The sequence below is a fragment of the Trichomycterus rosablanca genome, chromosome 19 (assembly GCF_030014385.1).
Source record: "Trichomycterus rosablanca isolate fTriRos1 chromosome 19, fTriRos1.hap1, whole genome shotgun sequence".
Classification (NCBI taxonomy): Eukaryota; Metazoa; Chordata; class Actinopteri; order Siluriformes; family Trichomycteridae; genus Trichomycterus; species Trichomycterus rosablanca.
Genome location: NC_086006.1, coordinates 7,602,018 through 7,608,017, shown reverse-complemented (window position 1 = coordinate 7,608,017; position 6,000 = coordinate 7,602,018).

The window sequence follows — 6,000 nt, the reverse complement described above, 5'->3', positions numbered from 1 at the left end:
TGAATGAACTGCCTAATTTCTGTAAATAGTGCAAGACGTCACCTTATTATATAATAATGTAGGTTTTAATATATAAACATATTTAATGTAAATAAAGTGCCCAAACCATAAAAATTCCACTTGCCATCTACATTTACACCTGGTTGTGGGAGGCAAAAACTCAAAAACCAGCCTTTGAACATTTTATAAATTAAACAAAATATTTAAGCCTCAGTTACAATATCTTCACTTTCACATCCTCATTTCTTCAATGCTCTGACTCTTTATTTATTGCACAAGCGTACACATCCCTCATTTGTTTGAGGTGTGGTGTGAGTCCTGCCATGCCCACATAATGTAAATTGCATGTAGACCAGTTTTATATAACCCAGTTCATTTGCGAAGAGTGCAGCTGAATTGTGACTGAATATGGGCCCAAAGTTTTAAACGTAAAAAAACAACCAGACCCGCATCCCCATCTATGTAATTCGAATTAACAATTCAAGAGAATGGTACCATTTTAAATGTTTTTTTTTTTTATTTAGGGGAACTTTAGTAATAATAAGTTACTATCACTTAATAACAAGAGCTTGATTTTAGTCTTTAGTAATAGTCCCAGTTATTTCTGTGCAGGAATTAACGTTATGTCTGTTCAGTGTATATTTTACACAGTATAAATTATTGTCTTGCTAATGTCTTCTCTTTGTTAGCTCACTGGATCACATGATGTTATTTGAAGTACAATTAAAGAATGTTTAGCATGTGCCTGAAATAATTCAACCCTCTCAGTCAGACCTTCACTTTCCTTGTTTTGATTGAAGCTTGGACTTGTACTTAGGACAGTTTTGAGGGCTAAGGATTAGTCTATTTTAGTAGTTTGTCTTTCTACTATACAAGACACGATGGCAAAAGCTCACATTGTTCACTGAAAAACAATAATGTAGGTGGACGTGTATTGCCTTACTAAGCAATGCCAGTATATTAGGAGGGTATAAGGTAGCAGCAGGTTTGATTATCAATGTTAAGTTTACATTATCGCCAAAGGTATGTGGACATCCCTCTTGAATTTTATTATAATGGGTTCATTATTGCAGCTGTATAGATTAAATTATATTCGTCCTGCCAACAGTGTAAAAAGGTCAATAACAGATCCAGCATGACTGTGCCATGACTGAATTGTTTAGTGTACAGGAACTTGTGGCCTGCACAAAGCCCTGACCTCAACCCTTTTGAACACCTTTGGTACAAGCCATGCCTTCTTGTCCCACATGATTAAAAATAATTGAGGCTATAGCAACTCTATAGGGCAACTTTATACTAACATTCATGGCTTTAGTGGGACGTCTAACCAGCTCTTGATTAGGTATACAAATACTTTTGGTCTTATATACACTGCATGTCAATCATAAACACAGGAAGCAGGTTCAAGTCAAGACTGTATAAATTATTCCTGCGTCTATATGTAATTTAATACCCTGTTTAAAATGCTGAAACTGAGAATAAAGGATTCATACTAACATGTAATGTAATGTAAATACCATCGTTCTCTGTTGAGAAAGCCAAAATCAAACTGCACCTGTCAATGCACCCTGCTTTTGTGCTCCTCTGTGCTTTGTTTTGGTCATTTAAAGCAACAATCATTTTTGAACTTGTACTGCAAAAGTCAGAATGTAATTTAAAAAATGAAGCACAACATGTGTGCTGCTGAAAACAGGGTACTGATCAAACCTCGCTTCTTTGCTCGAACGACTGTTTGTGAACTGCTCTCGCTTTTGTGGGTTCATCCTTGTAAATACAGCTGTTTTGTACATAGTGCCCTGACCAGATGAAATAAAGAGACTTGGTTAAAATGTTATTTTGAGGCTTTACTGTCTTATTCATTGTTTATTTATCTTTAGCACCCACGAATCCTGACCAATATAAATAGTGACACAATGGGGTGGCGCAGTGGTAAAACACTCTAGCACACCAAAGCTGACATCTCTAATTCGTGAGTTTAAATATCAGCTCTGCTACCAGACAATGATTGGCTCATCTAAGGGTGGGATTGTCAGAGAGGATTCCTCATAACTGCTGCAATTATGACCTCTGCTGGCTGTTTGATGGTACCTGCACAAAGACGGGACAATGGAGAACAGTGCAAGACCGACCTTGTGCAGGAAAAAAAAGCAGTGGTCAGCTACTGCACACATGTCAGAGTGGATGTGTGTCTGTCACAGCTCTCATTGGTCAGCAGAGGAGGTCAGCAGCAGAAGAGGAAGCGAAATGTGATTGGGTAATTGGGTACAATTAGTTTGGGAGGAAAATTAGGGAAAATGCATTAAAAGGGCTTAATTGGGTTCAGATTCACACATTTATTAATCAAGAAGGACCCCTATAGCATGCCCACTGACCAGATGTTATTAAGGTCTTGGACCTTTTTCAGCATTGTAATGACACTAACATTGTTAATAACATGGTGTGCTGTATTTGTATTATGTGCAGCAGTGTTGTTGGGTCTTTATCTTTAATGCCAATATATACATTAAGTGGTGCACAGTGTATAATTACAATGTATGCTCGTAATAAGAAAACAATCTGATTCATTTACAGAAGATCAACTCACTACCAAAAAAGACAAGTGACGATTAAAGCAGTTCCCAGCACCGGTCCATCACAGGGCAAAACATCCACAGATTCTATCATTTAAAAGGTTAACATGTTTACCTGAAGTCCCTCACTTTACTTTGTTAGGGCAATGTAAATGCAAATAAAGCTCAGAGTGGGGCATACGTTTAAGGCTTCCATTCAAATGCCATGCCAGGGTGCAAAAACAACTCTGTTCTTATCATCTTTGCTTTAAGGGGAATTTTTTTCATTCTGCAGACATACATAATGACACAACTTAAAAATTACAGTATAAAACGTTGAAAATCCATGAAGTAATGGTCGAACACTAGAGGGAGATAAAGTGTGTGTGTGTGTGTGTGTGTGTGTGTGTGTGTGTGTGTGTGTGTGTGTGTGTGTGTGTGTGTCGCAAGTCTTACAAGATCTTGCTTTGTGCAATGGGGCACAATTGTGAAAATATTGCATATGCACACAAATTACATCTTAGCTCTTATTCTTATATTATTATCTACTTTTCAGTGTTTAATTTTAATTTCCAGTCTTTAATTTTTAATTAATACTTTTTAATTTTAAATTTTATTTTTATTAAGACAAATTAACAAGTAAACAAGTGCTTAAAACTTGTGATAAACTCTGTCTGTAAAAACAGTGTAAAGCACTCCGGTTGTAAAACATGCTATCCCTCCAGTGCTGAGATCTCAAGCTCTTGAGTTCAAATCTCAGCTCTGCTATCAGCCAACCAGGCACCCTTACATACTCGCAATCTGCTATTGGTCTGTAGAGGGGGTACAAAGGCTGAAATAGGGATCTCATTGCTGGCTAAGGTGCCTGCACAGGGTGGCTGATCACGGATTAGTTCTGTGAGACCCCATTCCGGCAGGTAAAAAAAAGCGATAAGCTGCGTGTGTTGAAGGGGTGTGTGACAGTCTCAGGCCTCTAAATCATGGGGGTGGAAACTAGAAGCTCCAACTGGCCACGACTGAAGTAGGGTGCAAAAACTGGAAAAAAGTTCAAATAACATTTAAAAAATTGCCTGGTACAGATTTCCATGCTGTCAACATTATAATGGTGAGAAGAGCTACAGTCAAACCAAGTATAAACTTTTCTTTTATTGTGAAATCTAGAAGTGGTTTCTGCTGGGACTACAGAGAAATCTGTTTAGTAATTCATTTCATCTGGAATTCATTAAGACCAATGAAATACTTTACAATGGAAGACAATATAAGAAATTCTAGGGTCTAGAAATGAACAAGAACACCATGCATGAATAATGCAAAAATATGAAGAACACATTGTCAACGAGTCTTTTCCCATCTCCCGAAAACACACTGAAGGTGTAGTAGCTCTTGAAACTTTACTTATGTGTGAGTGAGTGAGTGAGGGAGTGAGTGAGTGAGTGAGTGAGTGAGTGAGTGAGTGAGTGAGTGAGTGAGTGAGTGAGTGAGTGAGTGAGTGAGTGAGTGAGTGAATGAGCAATAGATTAGTGCCCTGTTGACGATTTATTTCACCCAGTAATTCCGCGGGCCAGGGATTCTTCCTGACCCTAATAAGGATGTACTGTAGATGTAACTAAAAAATAAACAATGGTGGCACATTTCAATGCACACCAGCAAAAAACTTCAGGATTTCACCATCTACAGTCCATAAAATTAAAGATTCAGAAAATCAGAAGACATTGTATACACACACACACACACACACAAAACACAATCCAAACATGCACATTTTTGTTTGCCATTTGCCTGACCTCATGCAGTACCTCACTGATTTGCATTCCATTCAGTGGTGGTGTTACTAACTCCTCCTAAAAGAACCCTGTAGCTACCCGTAGCTGCTATGCTATTAAAAGAAAGATAAAAAAATACGTGTGCTGATAAGTATGTGTATGCAATTAAATAAATACTGTAAGTTGTAAATAGGATTTAGTTTAATTTAGATAAAGCTGGTAGAGATGTGGTCTGTACCACTGTTCATTGGTTATGGGGAGTCCATATATTGGTGTATCAGAGCTGTTTTGACAGAATATTATGTGGGTGGGTCTTGGAATTATAAAACTTCTCTCCCATTTGAGGTCATAAAGGCTATTAATTAGTCATGTGTGGTGATTAATATGAAGGGTGTATGGAAATGAATGCACATGGTTTTGGAACAGGACGTCCGACATGCTTATAGTGAGGTATCCACAAACGTTGTACAAGTAAAATTCTAAGCATCTTGGCTTGAGAACAAGCAGTGACTGTAGTCTCCATCAGCATTAAGCCTAATGCGAGCATGTTTAGCAGTTACACTTTTCTATATACGTTATATATGTGCACACTAAACCTGTTAGCATGGGCACATGTTGCAATCATTTAGTGACAACAAATTATTATTCAACTATCCAAATTATTTTATTGTCTTGAAAAATAATTTTCTAATGAAGCTGCTGATTTCTCTCACTGCACACTGACTGTGTTCCAAACTGCACACCTCCCTGCTAAAGAGCATGTACCAATTAGTAAACTACTAGTGATGTCTAATGATTGTTGTGTAATTTCTACAGAAGGAACAAAATCTGGTGTTCTGTGTATCAGGGCAAGGGAACTGTCATACGGAACTGCTGATTTCACGCCCGGTAACATAATGTGATGTATAATTCACACTCTTCCTCATCATCTCCTATTTAACACATCATTTATCACTTCCTACCAAACTAACACACTTCTCATCACCCCCACCACACCAGAGGCTCTGTTGGAACAGTTTAACCAGCTCTACTTCCCAAACATCCTCTTTTAATGCCATGCTGTAATACATAAAACTCTTCTGAAAATAGGTTAAAGAAATTTCAGAATGTTAGATCTTTAGAATGTTTAATAAATGGATAAATAATATCAGTCGGTAACCATGTGACGCCATTAGACTTAAGATTTTTTGCATATTTTTCCTGTTGTATTCTAATTTTGAAAATATATATTTCCTTTGAACTCAGGGAAACCTCCGTCCCTTGCAATGTAGGATTACACTATGCTTTTTGTATTCCTTTTCTGCTTATCCCAACACCTTGACTGGATAGAGCTCATTTCTAATTTTTCCAGTCAATGTGTACCTGTTAAACTTGTAAACCATGTAATTAAAACCTAGGGTCACGCATCAGGTCTCTTTTCTACTTCACTGTGCAGTTAAAATCCAACCTTCCCTTTCAAATACCTGGCCAATTGAGCCTAATTTTATTGCTTTCCCCTGTGGTCAACCAATTTTGTTCTTACCAGTTACAACGTACAGGTTAGTTTTCTCTATTGCATAAGAGAAAGCATGGATTCAAGTTAGCAGTTGAGCCCACTGTGAAAATGCTCTTAGAGCAACAAAAATAAATCACATAAGTGTTATTAAAAGAATCCCCAATTGTGAATGTCATGGTCAGGGATATTTTAA